This window comes from Colossoma macropomum, unplaced genomic scaffold (assembly GCF_904425465.1).
Source record: "Colossoma macropomum unplaced genomic scaffold, Colossoma_macropomum, whole genome shotgun sequence".
In the NCBI taxonomy this organism is placed as follows: Eukaryota; Metazoa; Chordata; class Actinopteri; order Characiformes; family Serrasalmidae; genus Colossoma; species Colossoma macropomum.
Genome location: NW_023494792.1, coordinates 10,370,187 through 10,391,053, shown reverse-complemented (window position 1 = coordinate 10,391,053; position 20,867 = coordinate 10,370,187). Strand labels below are relative to the sequence as shown.

Sequence of the window (20,867 nt, the reverse complement as noted above, 5' to 3'; positions counted from 1 at the left end):
ACTAGAAATGGAGAAAAAGAGAGAAAGGATCCCGTGAGAATATTTCTGCAGTCTGCACACAGGGCTGGATAATTCCACTGGGGCTCTACTCCTCACTCTTCAGCCTCCATCTCCAGATGAAAAATAAATAACCTCTTCAGACAGGCTCCCTCACCCACAGAAAGCCATTGAGAAAGACCTGCTGTCCTGCTTCTCTTCCCCTCTGTATCTGTTCCTCCCTGCCTCCCTCTATCACTCTCTCTCTATTATACTCCCACAGGCTCTCTCTCTCTTACTCCCCTCTGCCCTCCCATCACACATTCACACTGCATGCAAATGAAAACAGTGAAAAACGCTCTTTAGTGGTGTAGTACAATACATGGACAGTTCTTCTTTCTAGCAGTGCTCGCTGGATATGTCGCATGCCTTTGCTATTGCTTTTGCTTGTTTTTGTTTTTTTTTCCTCACAAATCCTGGGTGTCCTGGTAGTTAATGTGCACCTGCATTACTCCTCATTATGGCCATCCATTACAGAAAGCACAGAGTAAGCACAGGACGTTTGACTGAGCAATGTGCCTCAGGCTGGGGCTCTTACGCAAATAGATATGGCCTATAGCCATATATCAGGCACACTCCCTGGCACACACAGACAGGTTCTGTGTGTCCCTGCAAATTGCGAAAGCAGCTCAGTCTTCCTTTCTCCCTTGCTTTACTCCTCTAGCTCCTTTATCATGAGACTCATATGGTTCTAGAAAAGAACACTTTTAACGGGTATAGAACCTTTATATTATGGGGAGAGTCTTCAAAAAAAGGCCCTTTACGTTCACACATGGACAAGGCTGGAGTGGGACTTGTTGTCATGATGCAGACCAGCCCACCTTGAAGTCTAACTGTATTTCACCTGCTATACACACACAGCATTTCCTTCATGCAACATAACTTTTTCCAAAATCTGTGCATTTTTATCTTCTTTTCTTAATCTTACCTCTTATTTATTATTTATATGCTATACTGAGATTAATGTGGTAGGCTAGATAGTGATAAAATGAAAACTGGTAAAAGTTTTTGCCTTAAATGTGACATAATCATGACAGTCAATATGTTACAAACAGTGCTAACGTTAGCTGAGTAACTGTCAACATTTCTCACTGCCCACCTGCTCATATCTCCTCATCCTCCTTAACTAGCTTTTTCATACTTGCAGCTCTTTCTACTGCTTTCCATTTTAACATAATTCATGTATAAAAATTGTGAAAACAGTAATAAACTCAGTGCAGCACTGTCTGTTGTCTTAGCCAGCACACATAGTTGCGCTTAATTTGATAATCTCTCAAGGCTGTAATTTGCATCCTACTGGAATTTCTGTTCCACTTTAAATAGTGCAGCAGTTACATGCTAACGCCCAAACAGGCATCCAAATGTAAATGCTACATCGTGTAAGGTGGAACAAGAAATAAGAAAAATATCATGGGGAATAGAAAAGATCTAATTCATTTTGTTTATTATCAATGCCATTGTGATATTAAAAGTAAAAGTACAAGCTCTGTTACCCAAATTATATGCTGAAAATAACTAACTAACTAAATAAATAAATAAATCAAAGAGATTAGCAATTAGCATGGAGGCTAGTTTTGTGTTTTTGCTAAATCTCTGCTAAAAATGTAACCCTGTTACTTTCAACTGTTACTCACTTAATGTTCACCAAGAAGCTGTGTGAAAATTAAACATTGTTCCTGAGATGGCTTAACACGATGCATGTTAAAATGCATGTTTTCTTGGATTCTATTTTGAAAAAAAAAAACATAAAGTTTAATTTTTGTAAGTTACAAGGGCACCTATAAAGTGGTCCTTCTATGACATCAGTCCAAAGAACCGTTCATGGCATCTTTACTTTAGAGAGTGTAGAGAAATGTGTAATAATGTATGCTGCTTACTATGCCTGATCAGCTTAGGCTTCAGTACAAGCGTGTTTTCAGGTAAACAGATGGGTGCCTGTATTGTCATGCTGCTTGGCTGAGTTTCTGATGAGATGGTAGAGCACCTACAGTTACTGTGTGCTGGCAGTGGGTGGTGGGACACCGTCAGGCTAGACTGGCTCTGGTTGGTTTCTGCCCTGTTTCCAAAAGCCACCAGAATACCGCTCAGTCTCCTAGGTAAAGCTTCCATGGCTGCTGAAGTGTGACATGTTCACCCTATCATAATCAAGCTGTCATTCTTCATACAAGAGCATTAGAGTGAGAAGTGAGTGGGCTAATGGCTTAACATGTGTCATACTCCACCTTTGGTGAGATTCTTAATCAGTGAGTACCTTATTTCAGCCTTCTTTCTGTAATCCTCTCAGTAGCCGTAAGTGCTGTCTCGTACGAGTAGTGTGCGCATGTGTGTGTGTGTGTGCGCACTTGGAGTGTAAAGGCCTTTACACATCGAGCACGATTTATTCAGAAGTGATTTAATCAGATATCAATAAATTCATTTAAACTCATGTATAACTGAGGTGATTTGTCAGAGGGGAAAACGTGACATCATTTTAGCCGCCCCCTGTTAATTATTTTTACCAACTTTCACAGGCAAAACTCACTTGACCAGTCACTGTTGTCCTTGCTGTTGGTATGGTGACAGTCATGATGATGGACCAGCAGTGTTTCAGTAACTCTGACAAATGCCAAAATGATTAGCTTGTCTTCTGCTTTATACATGTGGTGCCAGCGTCTCCAAAATCAGCTCAAACTGGGCTGTGGGAATCAGAGTTACATGCAAAAGCACTCATAAATTTTCAGCTTGTGAACAAGGTGGTGAAGCTCTCCAGGCTTCTTTCACTTTTCCAAAACTCAGTCTTACCATTTGCCCATTTTATGAGGGGTAAAGGATGTTACTGGTGTGTATAGCTCTGATGTGAAAAAATCACATCTGAAAATTTAGCATTTTTGTGTTACGTATTCATGTCAGGCTGGGTGGGTAACAGCCTTAACCTTATGAAACTGAGCATTTCGTGATTGCCCCTTTAACTTTTAAATCTGCTGCCAGACGACTCATGTACATCCACACTGGTCAGTGAAATCAGTTGTGAAATCAGTGTGTAGAGTTGAGGCTTCCTTCATTGTTGGATGCACTGCAATTTGTTTTTGTTTTTTTTCACGCAAAGGCACAAGCTCATTCAGAGCGCAGTTTGGACTGGTAAGCAGTTACTATTGTTTTACTTAATCAGAGAAACAACAAAATGCATTCAAGCTATTCATGTGTCTTTTCTTGTTGAAAAAGCCAGTTTGTGAGACAAGCTAAATAAAATGTTTTGAGAAATCACAATTAATGGAGGGGATTAAACAGCAGAAATAGCCATAGCGCAGAAATAGCCATAGCATAGAAATAGCGTTTTTGTGTCAACTGTAAAAGAACTGAATCTGAAATAAATGACCCTCTTGAATTTAATTATGACATTTAGGAAATTTTCTGCTGTTTTATGAAATCTCAAATCTCACTGTGATTCAGTTTGATTCTATTGCTTCAGTGTGATTTGGAGTGATGAAAATACACTTCATACACAAATATGACTGGAGGAGCTAACAACAAAGTGGTGCAATATGGACAATAACAATATACTAAGATTTTTTGGGTGTTTACATTTGAAAATAATGTGAGAATTTTGTTTAGGCTTAAAAGGTTTTGCATTCTTTATTTTATTAAAATCAGTTCTAAAATCAATGCAATTGAATCATCATCTGATGATTGTGTGTGCGACATTTCTATTTCTTGAATTATATAGTTGATAGATGGATTATATATAGTTACACTTTTTCATTTCTTTTGATATACCATACTTTTAATTATTTGTTTTAATTATTATAACCAAACAAAGTGAGATTCATCCTCGCTTCTTGTGAATCTGCTATATATTTCCATCTCTCTCTTCTGTTCCCTATGACAAAGTTTTCACCCTTCACCACTTCTCCATCTCCTCTCCTTCCTCCTGAATGCTGCAGCTTTCTCTTTGAACAAAGTAGGGGTCTGGTCTTCTGGTATAAAGCAGAAGGCAGCTTGTTAGCCAGCAAAACTAGAACAAATCTGTTTGTAAAGGCATAGCTAACAATGTTACATGATCTTTTAAATGGCTTGCTTGCATTTTTGAATCTAGACCGCAGGCTACTCTGCCATTATGTTTGAGCTCCATACACATCCATCCCACTCACACACACATTTAAAGCATCTCTTTCTTACTGCATCATTAAGGGTTTAAAGAGTAAAGCTCAAATGAGGTTTGTCCATTAGTACAATTTGGTTACTGGATAAGAAATAAAGCGTGATGAAAAGGTTTTCAGTGTACTAACAGAAAATTTGCACACAATAGATAAATAGCAGGATTGTAGATCGTGGCCAAGTAGGTAGCACCATATAATGTCATACTAACACGTGCCCTCATTTTGCATTGCAATGTATTTCGAAAGTTTCAGCAGTTCCTGTGGTGTAGTATGTTATCCCTTTGGACTGAGACCAGGGGTTGTACTGCAGAAACATTATAACTGTGAAATTTTATCTTATCTACTCACCATGACAACATCACTAAGGCCTGAATTTAGGACAGGAGCTACAGAATAACTTTGCTGGAGTTCATTATAATGAGAAATGAGTATTACAGAAGCATCCTAACTAGAAAATGTCCTAAATACTGCCCTAACTTTAGGACAACTCCAGGGTCTAATTTCTGGCTAACTGTTCCATTACTAAAGTTAGTTGCTGTGTTGAAAACAGGCAACTATGACAGGCAGTTCACTATAACTAGCATAACAGCATTACATTTTTTCATAGAATAACATGTTGTAATGTTGGTGGTGCCTTGGACTCCTTCTCTAAATGGATGAGTCTGACGATTGTGAGCACTTTGAAAGAGAATTCAAAGAGAACTCAGTCACAACGCTGTGAAGGCTGTGAGGGTGTAAGTGAATTATCTACTACTGTCATCTTATCTTCATCAGCATGGTGTTGATTTTACATTTGAGACCCAAACATTGAGTCAGACCTTCTTTTTGAGGCTGTGTGTGCAGTGTTAACACAAAAAAGATGTATGACGTGCTGCAAAAAACTCCCATGAAATCCAACCTGATGCCTCTGACGTTTAAATTACTATTTCAGGCTTTACAGGGTGACTCACAGCAGCACACAAACACCACGTTTTAGCATTTTTTTTTCCTCCTGACTCAGTAATGATACTTCTGTTTTTGTTTTAACAAAAGTCTTATGTAGTGCAGCTTTGATGAAGTTGAAAACCAGCCAAATAAAATATTGCAGTGATGATGGCGAATAATGAGGAGGCTGTGTGGCTGTTTATTAGGAGGAATAGCACAGCGCACAGGCCGGTGGAGACCTTGTTAAGTACAAACTGAAATGAGGGAGCAGTGACACCCTGTTAAACAACAGAGAGCCACAGTGCAGCCACAGTCTTTCTAACTTTTTTGAACTTCAAGTTAATCATACTAACTAAATTTCCTTTTCACTGTGTTTTGATGACAATTGTGTGCTTATTATGGGTTGCTTGGTTACAGACATAACAACAGATTATCCACTTTGATTGAATAGTTTATGATTTCCTAACTTGAGATAAGCTGCCGCAAGATAAGATAGAATTCCTAAACTAAGATGAGATTTGTTTCTGTCATATGAATTTACTATAAATCTTATCTTGTGCTTGCCAGATCTTTACTTAGGAAGTTCTTGTAAAACAGCCTCAGTTTATGATGTTTATAAACATGACCGATGAGGTAGGATTCATCCTGGAACGGCATAAGAGGCCAGTGAAGGTTCCAGAAAGCTGTTCATCCTCTCTGCAAGAGCAGCTTTGGCTGCTGGAGCATGACGTGGGTACTCCATCATCGCCTGGCTTCTTCCTCCTCCTTTGTTCAGGGAGAAACATGCAAAAAAGAACGAGGAAAGAATGAGTGATGGAGTCCTGTGTAACACAATGTAATTTACTGAGGCATTACTTTTTAATATATCTATTTATTTTTGGAGGGCAATTTCACATTTTCATCACCATAATCATTGTCATTTGTGTCAACTTTACCATGACAGATGATGATTTTGCTCATCTGTTACAAATAAGCTGGATGGTGATAATAATTTGTATCAATCATGGTTAGTTTAATTTACTCAGCCATAAATCACGGGAAGTGTTTCAGCCGTGTTTGTCATGCCGCCTCCTGCTCCTCCTACACCTCGTTTCTTTATTTGGCAGATGTTGGGTAAACACACCTTTCCACCATGTTTTTGTGCCAGAAAAGTGGAGCTTTTGGAGTTACTGTGCTAGGCTAACGCTAACACTGCCTCACCTTATCTGAATCATAATATAGCATTTTAAAGAAATAGCAGACTAGCGTTTAGTAAGGATAGAAGGCTAATGTCTAATACCCCCCTAACTGGAATCCATCAGCAGTAGCACTGCAAACCATGGTGTAGGCTGCATTTATCTGACACCTAACATCCTTGATACAAGACTGCTAATCTGCCTCGCTCATGCAATATTATACTGTGCACTTTCTGCTTCTGTGCACCACGTCAGCACGTCAAGACTTAACTCTTCCATCACGTTTTGAGATACCTGTAATGAATGTGCTGCTTTTAGCCGATATGCGAAATCCTCTTACAAAACACCAATGACAGCATTTATTTGTGCTTATACAGGGAATCCTGTTCAGTGCCTTTTTTGTTCCTCTTCTGTCTGACCGAGCACACTTGCCAATTTTCCGGCAGAACGTGAAACATGTTGATGGGGATTTGGAGCGGAGAAGCGTCCTCTCTAGTGTAAGCATGCAAGAACACAGGCTTACAACCTGGAGGAGGCTTTAGTCGCTCATGCTGAGACATTCCTCCACTCCTACGGACACGGGAAAGCCACAAGCTTGGGGGTTTGGAGAGGCAGTTGGGTAAACACCTTTCAACCACGCTTTTGACAAATATCTGTGCTTCAGAAAGTGTAGCTTTTGGCATTGCTGTTTGACATAGGGATTACACCTCAATTGTGGCATCTTGCATTAGGACTGCTGGTGTGGAGGCGGTGGAAGAGGGGCCGGTGCGTAGGGTCTAGAGGGTTCCTGAAGAAGGCATTTCACTTAAAACCATAAAAAACATTCTGCTCTTTTATTTTGCTGTGGTTCTGCTAGATCTCAGGACAGAAATAAGCATAAATCCTGAAAAATATTACCAGGATCAGCTCACTTAAGGTTTTCCCCTATAGGCTTAGAGACAGAAAAATAGTTGTTCACTGTTATTTGCATTGTATCGTATCAAGACAGAGAGCCCTGCAGAATTTGGCTCACTCTTTTAAAACAAGTATCTTGGCTAAACATACCAATCTTTGATAATCAATAACTCCTAAATTCTGCTTATTTTACTCAAAAACAAGCTATAACTTCATGTCCTCAGTGGTCAGCCGTGTGAGCTCCATTTCCAGAATATGCAGAAATGACAACTGATCCTGCAGTACTATATGCATGGATCAGGATAACATCATGTCCCTCCGCGTGTGAAAGGGTTAGAATATCTATCCGCCAAAACCACTGATTTTTAATATAGGTCCATACAGTTTTAGATAAAAGTGTCAATGGCTAATAGATGTTTGTTTACTGTAGAATATTGTAGGATATCAGTTATTCCATTTTTTTGTTTCCTTGTCTGCTGGAAAAGACGCAATTTAGTTAGTATTAATATATTTTCAAATGACTCAAATAACTTGAATAAAGGGCCCATATCATAAAAAATAAAAAGTAAAAAATAAAAGTAGTATGTAATTATTATTAAAATAACAAAATATATCATTCATTCCTCAGTTCGTACAGTCCATTTATGAAATTAAGCTGAAGAGCAGCCCATTTTGAATTAATTGTTTTTGTGATGTAATGAAACACAACACAATTAAATATATCTATATATCCAGCCTAAGCAGTTAACCTGGTCCATTCACACTGAAATATATGAAGTATAAGGAATGTTTCAAGCCTGGAATTGCTTTTTTTACCTATTTGCAAACTTCAGTCTCAAAGGCACAGTAACAAAGAAAGGCTGGAAAATGAACATTATGTAAAGATAAGCCATCTCTGTTTTTGGTACATAAAAACACAAACTTCATAAGTGGACTTCTCAGGGAAAAATACAATTAAAGAAATATAGTATATAGGAATGATAATTAAATTATTTTCTTATATATGCAATTTTGAAAATATGCATTGACCACACATTTATCACTCATTAAAGGTACACAATTAGACCTTAAAGACCACTATTGTACTTGTGAGGGTACATTTACATTGCTTGTACCTTGAGGAACAAAAATGGACCTGAACAGTACCTTTTTTCTGAAAGTGTAGGTCCCAAAAATAACAGTTAAAACTGTGAGGATATCTAGGAATTGGTATCTAGGATTAGCTTTGGTAAATGTGTAAGACATCATTAAGTGATGATATTTGCTTTAGAATCATTTATAACAGGTTTCGTTGTGGGGCAGAAGCACAAAAGGTGGAACACTTTATATCAAAGCACTAATTAGACAGTATGAAAACTGCTTAGACACCAAGGAAAACTTAAATTTCATTTTTATTATTCTGTCTTGCCACTGAACCTTAATTTTGTGATGGTGGTTCTTTTTCCTTTGTTTGAATTTCTCAGTGTTACACGTTCTACAGGGAGTCCTGTAACAAATCTGCAGTTTGAAGGACAAAAACCTATTACATTGTCCTTTATGAAAATATGATAGAGTTGTACCCTTTATTATACCTGAAAAATACCAAATGTTAGCTGAGTAGACCTCCATTTTACAGTCAGATGGCTTTGAATAGCCTATTCTAATCTGAAATTGATTAATTCAAGTGTGAAAGGCCAAACTGAAGGGCCTGGGAGATTATCGCATGGGTAAAAGCTGTATTAGAGAGATGTAGAAAGTATAGCATGTCCCCATCGGACTGCATTTAAGGTAATGAAATGGTTAAGTGTTCTGATGCAATTTCCATGTCCATATTAATTAGCACATAACAGTATGTAAATGAAGTTGCTGAGATATAGCAAACCATTATGTAGCCATGTAACAGCTCCAGTCTGATCACTTTATAGGCAGCATGCTCTGTCTCAGAGATCAATAGTCCAATTTTCTTTGGTTTTAGTAGGTCTGTGATTGCAGTGCTGTGGTTAAGAGGTTCAGAGTGATATTGATAGGAACAATTCACACACCGTCTGTCAGGTCTATTAGCATGACCACACCGTACTGCCCTTGTAGATACGAGAAGACATTTAGAGGGGGTGGTTGATGAGAATGAGAACTGTACCTGGTGCTAGAGATGTCGATTAAAGAAGTGATATTGACAGAATAAGTAAATTTACTAAAGTAAGTTTGTTGTAGCATATTGTATATGATTGTTGTCATAACAAAACCTCAAAACTCTGAAATGAAACAGTAACAATAGACAATAGTGTAAAGAACAGCTGGCAGTGGAGGGAGCAGCTGGTGTTTTCAAATGTGCAAAAGTCAGAGACCACACTCATTTATTGAATTCATAGTCAAAACAGACATTAAGTACAAGTTATTCAACTTTTAGCATCAGGAAAAAAGCAGAAAACATTTATTTAACAGAAAATTAAACAAAAGCTACAAAAACTACATATATATTTTTTTTTCAGTGTTTATGTTTTCACCCTTTGCCTTAATTACAGCTTCCATTCTTTTCAGGAGACTCACATTCAGTTTTTCAAAGAAATCTGCGGGGATGTTTTTCACACCTCCAAAGTTCAGTCTTAGAAGTTGGTTGCATTTTCTGCTTCTCACAATCCAAATAATCCCAAACACATTCAGTGATGTTGATGTCTGTACTCTGGGGTGCCCAGTCTAGTATTCTGAGATGGCCAGCAACTTCTTTGTTTGGTTTGTAAATGTTCTTCTTTTTTGTCCATTTCTTTTTCTCAGTAACAGCTTCTTGACAGCTACACATACTTTTAGATAGTGTTTAGCTGTCTCACAGTGGAAGGATGAACAGAAACACCTGTGGATTTCTTTCAGATTTGGTAAAAGAGCAGAGCTTGATTTTTTCCTCTCTCTAAAAGATGAAAGCTTTAAGTACTGTTTATTTGATGGTGACAGTTTTGGTGATCTACCAGGTCTTGCATAAAGTCTCATTTTCTCTGCGTCTTTGAATAATTTTAATAATCTCCGGTTTTGGAAAATTCTGTTTTTCATCTTACTTTACTTTTACCTTTTCCATTCTTATGTAAGTGGATTATAATCTCCTTAAATATCTTCCAAAAAGGGAATAACTTATACTTAAGGGTCATTTTGACTGGAAATTAAATTAAATAATTGCAGGGTGGTTATTCATATAGCACTGACAAAAAAAATAATAATAATAAAAAAAAACAACAAACTAACAAGGTTTGGATATGTCAGTGACGATGTGCAAATTATTGCATAAATACTTAAATAAATGCCTACAGTCTGTGCTCTCTCTCTCTCTCTCTCTCTCTCTCTCTCTCTCTCTCTCTCTCTCACACTCTCTCTTGCTCTCTCTCACTCTCTCACTGTTAGACACACACACACCACACAACCACATCACACAGCATTACAAATTGCAATTAAACCCCCAATAAGCATCCCATTTGTACACAAAGAACATATAGCTTGATAATCTATTAATTATAAATCATGCTGCTAATGAAATGATGGTGAATTTAAATGAATTAGAATAACATGTCCTTCTGCTGGGTGTGATTTCACTAAATTACAACCTTTAGCTGTGATAAATGAGCTGTCTTTTAATTTCCTTTGCAGATTATGTTTGATATGAGCATCATGGGAAGACTGACAGTTGAATGTGGAATAAAGCACATTTGAGCAGATTCATGAAAGTATTCAGTATTTTCAAGCTCGAACATGTTGAGTTTGATGTGCAGCGAAAGTGGAAACGCAAATGTGATGCAGGCCTGTTCTGCTCTCTGAGAAGGTGAACCAAGAGAGTGCATGTTCAGTCTATTCAGCAGTGTGCTGTGTGGGTCTGTATACTCGATCAGTTCTTATCTTGCACTTTAGTTATGCTCCTGCTGTACTCTGTCTCTGTATCTCTCAGTGTCTATCTCTCTTTCGTTCCATATGATACCTCATTACATGCCCTGTCGGGTCACCGTTAGCTGCCCCCCTCCGTGTGCGACCCTGTGCAGACACAGATGGCTTTACCATTAGATGATGACAAATGGACTGGCTGTCCTCGCTGATTTCAGTGCTATCCTGCTTCAGTAGCAAGCCAGGGAGGTCCAGAGAGGTCAGAGAGAGAGTGCCCCGGTCCTCCTCTCCTTTCATTTAGAGAGGAACTGCAGGCGATTGATTTAGTAGCAATGTGCATTTCGGCTTATTTGATTTGGCCTGACCCCACAGGTTCAGATCATGATGGGCTCAGCCTCAGAACTGGAGGTGGGACTGAATCAGTATAACCACTCAGAAGAGAGAGAGAGAGAGAGAGAGAGAGAGAGAGAGAGGGAGACAGAGAGAGCAAACCGCACAGAGACAGAATGTGAGAAAGGCAGCAAGAAACAGAGAGAGAGAGAGTAGGGGTGGCCAATGTCGTGATATATATTATCATTACTGTAATAAATGACGTCACAGTACACATGTCTAGGCAGATCTTGGGTATTGATATTGTCAGTACATCTAGAATACTGATCAGCTGCATAGATCATGCACTACATACATTCATGGCATGGATGTCATCAGGGCTATTTCTTGCCATTAGCAGTATAAGCAGTCATTTAGGGATACCGACTCACAAGAGCCCCCAAAAATACATCTTTTTCTTTTTTTTCTTTTTTTTTGTGTGAATTTATTATGCATTTTTCTTTATGTATCAAATGTAATAGAATTTTATTGGCAAAAAATAATGAAGGTTTGTTTAATTCACACAAAATTATATGATGTAGGGAAAGTGAGATTTGGTTTATGGCCCACAAATATTCTGAAACAGCTCTGTCATGGAGACTTTAGTGAATAGTCCACTGTCACTTGCCCTTGATCTTACTCTGGGCTGGTGATGACTCTGCATTTAACCCATCCGTGCAGTGAAACACCCACATACATACACACACTAGGGGGCAGTGAGCCCTATCCACGGCAACCAGGGAGCAATTGGGGGTTGGGTGCCTTGCTCAGGGGCACTTCGGTCACATACTGTCAGCAGAGGGGATCGAACCAGCGACCTTCTGGTCACAAGGCTGGCTCCCTAACCTCCAGCCCCCTCAGAACAACAAATATTGTCAGACATGACATCATGAAATTGCCTTCAGTGTGAAATGCTGATGTTCATTGTAAAGAAACTTACCAACAGTGATACAGAAACCAGGAGTCACAATGTCTACAACACAAATATAGCCATTCTATTTACAATAATAAAATGACCAGTGAGCCTATGCATCTTCTTTTTGTATATAGTGTTGATAATGGTAATATAGTGGTAAATCTGGAAAAATTCCCAACCATAAATGGATTTAAAAAATAGGTTTTAGACCAAAAGCTCTCAAAACTTTCATAAACCATTTTTTCTCAGGGATCACACCACACATTTTTGTCCATTTTGTCGTTTTATTTAATCACTTTTAGAGACATTAAACACTTCAGATGTCTGGTTCCTATCACCACCAGTGTGAACAATTCTGACTCTGTAAGCTTCTCTGTAACAGCACATTTTATAACAACCTACTCTGAATGGTTTTGTTTACATCTTAGGAATTATTTATGCTGAAAGTTTGAAATTCCCCTTTGACAAAGAGAGACTAGAAGAGACACTAGAAATTGAACAGAAGCGTTGACACAGTATGATCAAACGGGGAAACTATCTTCATGCACAGCAAATGATGTACATTTGCCATTACATTTGCACTCCAACTCTTTCAGTGAGTGCATTAGTTTAAAGATGAAAAGCTTCAGTATTGCGGTATGTCACAGCTAGCTTTAGTAGCTCTAGAAGTGTGTGGAACGTGTATTTTCAAACCATGGAGGTCAGGTTCAAAGCCAGCAGTAATGACTGCAGCATGTATTTCAGTCATTAGCCAGTAGTCCCTTTTCAAATAGTACAAGAGTAAAACAGCACTCCTTCATCATTCCCCTTCTTTGTGTGCAAGTAGAAGGTGTCTGGCTCCACTGGTAATGACTCACACTTTAAAACACATGCTAGGGCCTAGAATGTGTTATTTCTATCCCTATGATGTGTATTAATTGGTATATTTATGATTCATTCAATATGGGCTTGCTTCTGTATCAGGAACCCACAGAGCAATCAGTAGCATGTGAAGTCCTTTAGCTTTGGACCAAATAGCTCACTTTGAAGGTTGCAGCATGACTTCACAAGATTTCTTTAGTTTACTGTGTGTTGTTCATTCAGCTTTTTAGGGCCACAGAACAATGTTTTAATCATTAGGCCCACTAGCTACCAGGACCAGGAGAGAAGGAATGAAAGGCAATTGTTTACCTCTGATACCAAACAGTAGTTTAAAGCCAATGTGAAATGACAGTCATTGTGTATTTTTCTTCTGTATTATGACGTATTTCTGAGTGAAAGACAGTATCAGGGAGAGTCTCTGAGTTAGCTAAGGGATTTTTTAAGGGATTGATGATAAGTGGGAGAGGAAGGAGAAGCATGATAGTATTGCTCAATGTTATTTGTCCTCACACGCTGGTGAACTGCCAAGTAAACAAAATCAGGAGACGTTTTCACAGCAGGCAAAATATCACTACATTTTGATGGAAGATTACAGGAAAACAAGATTTTTTTTCTTTTAAATGGTGTGATATCACAAATCATGCTTAACATGAAAAAGGACAGCCACTTTAACAATGGTGGACGCTACAGATTATGATGTCTGTTTTGTTTTTATATGTAAATGTTTGTCTTGGATTTTCTAACTGAAGATATATGTTTTCAAATAGATAGAAATGGCATGATGTGTGTGAACATGAAGAAGAGTCAAATTCTGAGGGGAGTCAGAATTTGGCACAACACCTATTGTCTAAAATGGCTGCCATTCAGCTCCACGGTGAGGTTTTGTGCTTTTTCATTCTTCACAGTAAATCATACTGTGTCCTAAACCACACTTAGAAGTCTTCTTCAATGAAGAGCTGGTTTTGTGGTTTGAGAGAAGTTTTGAGGATGTATTTATGGGAAAGATTTGGGTGACTATTGACTTCTAGTGTTTGTTAATGGTTGCTTGATAGCTTTAGTGCTAAACTAAAGAAGCAAAATTTGGGCAGCAAACTAATCTGCTAATGGGACAAGGGAAAAATTGTGTACATTTGATGATGGGTACGCTGACCCATACTATTAAAATGACTATGATGTAAAGCAAACCAATTGCACATTTGGCGTCATTTTACATGCGTCATTTTACATATAAAGTAATTGAGTTTGTTGGTATATATTTTTCTTACAAGTGCAGCAACAATAAATGGGCTTGATTGTCCATCTAATGAGGCTTTATGTTACTAAAACTTTTATTGTAAGCTCAGCCTGTCTCAGTTCTTCATCCAGGAACTTTGATAAAGGCCAAATGGAATTAAAATGACATATTGAATTCAATGACGCGAGACGTGACGTTGATCTGAAGACAGTTGGAGGTTTGAAGGTAAGACATAAATAATTAGCTAGTTCAAACTTTGTTTTGCACATAACAATGTAATAATGTTATTCACCAGTCAGAGAGATTTCAAATTAAACTTTTCATGGAACAACTGAAAATTACTACCTTTTTGGTTTCATTCCTAGCAAAGGAGAGTTTGTTTCTGGTTTTCATTTGTGTTCTCTGAAGTGCACTGGCTCCGCTCATGATGAATCTGAGTGTGAACCCCGTCAGCTCAAATTTCTGCCACATGATCAACAGCTTAGCCAGTCAGTATCCATCAGTTGGTCTGGAGGTTAATATGAAAACGGTTAGTGATGGTGCAGGTTATTCTGCAGATGAGGTCATACATTACCACATCGTTTGCTAGTGGCTTTAACAGGTCTGCTTAACCCAGGCAGCCTCCCTCTGTTCACCGCAGGCTAATGTATGCACGCTTGAATATGTATGTCTCTCAGTACTAATTATAGCTGGCATATATTTCCTCAGCCTGAGAGAAATGTAGCTACCTCGTTGTGCAGGCAGAAAATGATGATACAGAGTTTTGTCAGTAGGAGGTATGAGAGGGATATTGTTATGGTGATTGTGAGATGGAGATGATGATGATGAAGATGATGATGAAAATTAGAATGAACATGATTAACGTGATTGCTGTTTTAGCATTAGAGGCTGCCAGTCAAGTGTGTGCCAGGTTTGCAAATGGAACCGAGAGGAAAATGAAGTGTGGTCAGATCTTTCACAGATACACACATGCACAGGGATCTGAACGCTGTCTGGGGGCTGTGTTTACACAAGCTCTTGCAGTTATTAACTAGCAAGCACTCTGAGATAATGCTACAGTAATGCTGGAGAGCTGTAGCAGCAGAGGAGTTATCTGTGTTTGACCCTCTTTTCATCAACTCCCTTTAAACCATTTGGCTAGGAGGCTGCAAGCTCCAGCACTTTTTCATTTGGGGAGACAAAAAGCTGTTATTTACACCTTGATATTAATAGATGCTCTCATGATTTATTTAATATGAGCTTGTTTCTGTTCCTCTCCTTCTGTCTGTTAAGTGACTCGCACTGTGTCCCCAGGGAACAAGCAGAGGAACAGTCATCCCCCTATCTGGGGAATGGAGTGTGGAGTCCTGCTTTAGGTCATTCTCTCTCACTCTCTTTCCCTCCCTACCTCCATTTTATGTTCTAAAAGCCTCCCTCCTTTTTGGAACAGATAAAAGAAAATGGCATCATTGGTGGAGATGCTGGCAGAGAACATTGTCGAGGTTTTTGTGTGTAGGTTTAGTGAGTGAATAATGAAATGATGGAATAAAATGAGCTAATGTGATGATCTCTTAATGCTGGATGTTGTATTGATGGATAAGTTGTACAGTCAGTGAGTGTCTGAGTGCAGTGGTCTTCTGTGTGGCTGCAAGTCATATTGATCAGCGACTGCGCTGCCATCATGTCTTACTTAAATGGATCAATGTGCTTCAGCTAAAGTGTGTTCACTGAGAATTATTTATTTATTTATTTTAAAGGAAAACTGATATTTCAACTTTGAAATGAATTGTAAATATATTGTAATTTTCATGATTAAAACTTCTTTCTTTCTTTCTTTCTTTCTTTCTTTCTTTCTTTCTTTCAAGGCAAAGTACTACTGACAGAAATGTCTTTGTAGTAACAACAACATTTACACAAATGGTGCATGCTATCTGAGATCTGATTCATTCTTAAAATCATTTTTCTCAAAATCACCTTTTTTCTACATTCAGAAACAAAAATCTCAGCTCGTATAACAGCTGAATTTTACATTAAATTTTACATTAACTGCTGAACTTATTTTAAAATAAATTACAGATGACTTTCTTAACATATAGCTCATAGTTGGATTTATGATAAATAATATATTACAAAATTACTTTAAAATATTTTAGAACAGTAGTTCATGGTGTCTTACTTATTTGACTTAACAATAAAACATTGATTTCAATCACCTGTTTTGTAAAATCTTTTCTCTGGAGGGTGTCATTGCAATGAAATAAACATTTTAATTCTAACATTTGTTTTAACTATGCAAATGTATGTATATTTAAGTGGATATGGCGCAGTGGGTAGCGCTGTCGCCTCACAGCAAGAATGGCCTGGATTCGATTCCTGGCCGGGTCGACCAGTGTCGTTTCTGTGTGGAGTTTGCATGTTCTCCCCATGTCTGCATGGGTTTCCTCCGGGTACTCTGGTTTCCTCCCACAGTCCAAAAACATGCAGTCAGGCTGATTGGACATGCTAAATTGCCCCTAGGTGTGAGTGTGTGTGTGAATGTGTATGTCTGTCTGTCTGTCTGCCCTGTGATGGACTGGCGACATGTCCAGGGTGTATCCTGCCTTCTGCCCAATGACAGCTGGGATAGGCTCCAGCACCCCACCGCTACCCAGAAGGATAAGCGGTTTAGATGATGTATGTATGTATGTATGTATGTATGTAAGATACGTCTAAGAATATCAGTAATCAGCTGGTGAAGATTCATTGTATCTATTTTTTTGAAAAATTACCTTTTTCACCTGTAGTGTCTCACGTCTAAAACTTCTATTTCAGCTTTGAAATAGAGGGTAAAAATTGTCCCATTCTCCTGATCCCTCCATTTCTAAAGACTGTTTTCTCCTCACGTCAGGAAAACACATTTTACGTTCACCAAAGCTCTTAGACACATGAAATTTGAGGCGTGTGCTGAAACTTGTGCTTGTTTTGCAGAAGTGATGTCTGAGTCATCTCCTGTGGTTAGGAAGCAGTGTGTATAATTCTACACTCTCTGCTTGTCAGTCAGTTTAGGATGCTATCTTGATAATATCTTAATTGAGCTGAGTTGTTTGGATTCTGCATATGTGCTAAAACCCACATGTCCTGAGCCTTTGCTGATGACTCATCTCTCAACAATTGTTTTTGACAAAGAATTTTATACTACGATTCCCTGCGACTTGAGTGCTCTCTCTGATTCAGCATCATCTAAGACTGAAGCTAAGAAATAAGCATCTCCTCAATGCCTTATAAACTATAAGAATAATTAAAATCCCAGGCTTATTACATATTAAGGCTTATTATTCAGTAACTGCAGAGATTTCAATACAAAAAAAAAGTTGTAGAAGTATACAACAAAACTGGCCATTTAAGGGGTTCAGGTGCACCCATTGCTGACACAAGCATTAAACAGATTTTATAGTCTCAATTGGAAAGCATTATCAGTAGAAGGGGAACTCTATATCAGCCATACATGAGCCTGAGCTCATTATCAAAGCTAATGACAAGGCCTTCCAGCATTGAGCTGTGGAGCAGTGGAACTGTGTTCTCTGGAGTGATGGGGCACCATCGGATACCTTTGGGATTTGTTGGGGTGGTATTTATAGTCCTCATAGAAGAGTGGGGACTGTTACTGAAGCAAAGGGGGGACAAACTCCATATTAAAAACCTCGATTTCAGAAGAAACACTGGATAAGCAGGGGTCTACAAACCTTTGGACATACAGCACGTTTGCCTCATATGTATCTTTCTTTCTGTTCCTCTTGTTTGTGTAGGGAGGCCACTTAGTGAAACTGAGAGTGAAGATGTCCAGGACCTGCTGGCACTGTGGATGACCTGGCAGGTGAGTGAAAATAGAAGACACGCTGACAAGCACGTTTAGCTGATCTGATGGCAGATATTGTCTTTTGTCTATTAGGTGAGAAGTAATAAGGAGAGTAGACTAACCTGAAATTAGGCACATATTTGTAACATTTAATGAGAAACAGCTCAATATTAGCACAGGTGTTAGTCTTCATTTTTCATCTGCCTATTTTGCATATTGATTGACTTGCCTAGTGTAAGTGATTCCATGCATGATCGATACCATACATGATGTACCATAACAGTGAACTCATAACATAACAATGAAAAACCATATTCCATCTTTTTGGATTATCAGGATTAGATTCTTATTTTGTTTTCTGTTTTTTTTTGTAGCCCTTCCACATTAAAAGCCAAACTATGCTTCATTTACATTTTTAGTGACCCCTATATTTTAGATCATCAAACAATGCCATGCATGCTTATGATTTTTACAAAAAATGTCACATATACTGTTTATTGTTGCAAGGGCTCAATGAATGACAGAATTCTTATATATCAGAGTTATTGTATTCATATATATTGGTATCACAATAAGCCTGGGAATATATTTAAGCACATCAAAGAATCTTTGATTCATAATTAAAGACGTTAGTTAATGGCATTGTTTTGACCAAAATTATTTGCATTTGTTGGATGCCTGGATTCATCAAAACACCCATATCAACTAATTCAAAACATCTGTGATTGGTCTGAATGTTTGTGGCATACAATAAAAGCCCTGCAGCTTTCACCTACTATGGTTAGGGAATGCTGAAATGCAATAGGGGAACTCTTAATGGTGAGTTGGTAAATTGGTAAATAATTAAAAACAAATTCAAAATGGTTTTGGACATTTGCCTCACATGCATCTTCTTTCTGTTCTTCTTGTTTGTGCAGGGAAGCCACTTAGTGAATATACAATACTATGCAAAAGTAAGAGACCACCCTTTGTTTATTTAATTTGTAGACATAACTGCCATTAAGTAAACGCTTTTATAAGATATTTCTGCAGACATTAGATATGACATAATCCACTTGTATAAGGAAGAGCAAAGTCAAAGAAAAATAAATGGAAAAAAAAAGAAATGTCCAAAATTGGAGTTCAAAAACTATTTAGAGGAATTGGGATTACAAGCAGAACCGGGTAGACCACCAAAACTGTCACCATCAGATAAGAAGTACTTAACGCTTTCATCTTTGTGAGAAAAGCAATGGAAGTAGACCAAAAAGAGAAGAAAATTTGCAAATCAAACTAAGAAGCTACTGGTGTTCCCTCCCAATCCAGACCTCAACATCATTGAATGTATTTGGGATTATTTGGATTGTGAGAAGGAGAAAATGCAACCAACTTCTAAGACTGAACATTGAACGTGTGGAAAAATATCCCTGCAGATTTCTTTGAAAACCCGAAAACAAGTCTCCTGACAAGAAAGTTGTAATAAAGGTAATAAAGAGTGGACACAATAATTACTGAAAAAAGTCTGTTAAATATATGTTTTCAGCTTTTTTTTTTTCTTTTTGTGGTGCTTGTACTTGGACTGGAAGTTGATGGGTAAAGGACGGTCTCTGACTTTTGCACAGCGCTGTATGTGTAAACATTTATCTATTATAAACTTTTAGGCTGTAATGTCTGCGATGCTACAGTTCCAATTGGGCTGTTTGTTTGTTTATTTACCTCAGATTAATCCTTGTAATGGCTTCTAGCAAAGTGCATTTGTACATTTTTCTAGATCAGATAAGCTGCCTTGTGTTGTCAGTTTATCTTTAGCTGACTGAAACCTATGCTTGAGGAATTTTTAGTCCTTGGCTTCTCTTTTCCTTCATCCACCTCTTAGCTTTGAGGGGAAAATAATGGTAGTGTACCAAATTTGCCCTGGCTGTGCATTCCCCAGAGAGGCCAGTCAGGGTCAGCTGATTAGAAAGATAATATAAGGTTTTTTTTTCTGTTTTATATATTTTTCCCTCCAATATGTGGCTTTTTCTAGCTTTCCCCAGGAGGCAACAATCATATAAATAACAGATGGTGACACTGGAGGGCAACTACTCCCTCGTCTAAGTGTTTATTTCATCTGCTTTGTTGATTTAAGCAGTACAGTGAATATTAGATGCATGCAACAGTAATCTGTTTCCACAGAATAGTGCTCAAGTGTCATGCATATTGACATTTGATCAACATAAATTGAATTAACTGGATCACTCTCAAGGTTTATTCCTGATTTCATGACAGAGACCTTGGGATAATTTGACGATGAACATGAATAGAGGTGTCTCACTATTGTTCAAGAGTGGTCACAAGGGAGAAGGTCCATTGTAAGGCCAGCCACAGGGTCAACCTGCTTTAAATCGATAGGATATTTGTGCATAAAAGTGTAATAGAAAGGATGTAATGTGTCAACTTGCTCTGTGATATCTTGTGGACAAGCCAGAGGAGGATCAACATTGTCACTGTACATTCAGATGTTCCTCATGTACCTTCACGTAGTTACATCCAGTACAAAAGACAGGTCTTTAGGTCTTTTAACCTGAACTCAACTGGAAAAGAACCAGGTAGTCTCTGAGAATACATTCTTTTTATTTAAATGATTACAGAGAGAGATGTGTAGAGTAGCCTAATTCCATACTCAACCATATTTTCAGAAAACAGCAGAGTA

General features: G+C 38.2%; 1 protein-coding gene across 1 annotated transcript in view; it reads left to right on the top strand.

Annotated features, from left to right (window-relative positions):
• Positions 1 to 20,867, top strand: part of lrrc4ca (leucine rich repeat containing 4C, genome duplicate a) — a 90,464-nt gene that overhangs the window by 44,532 nt on the left and 25,065 nt on the right. The window contains exon 2 of the mRNA XM_036575908.1: positions 18,147 to 18,214. The gene's annotated coding sequence lies outside the window, so the exon portion shown is untranslated. The remainder of the gene's footprint in view (positions 1 to 18,146; positions 18,215 to 20,867) is intronic.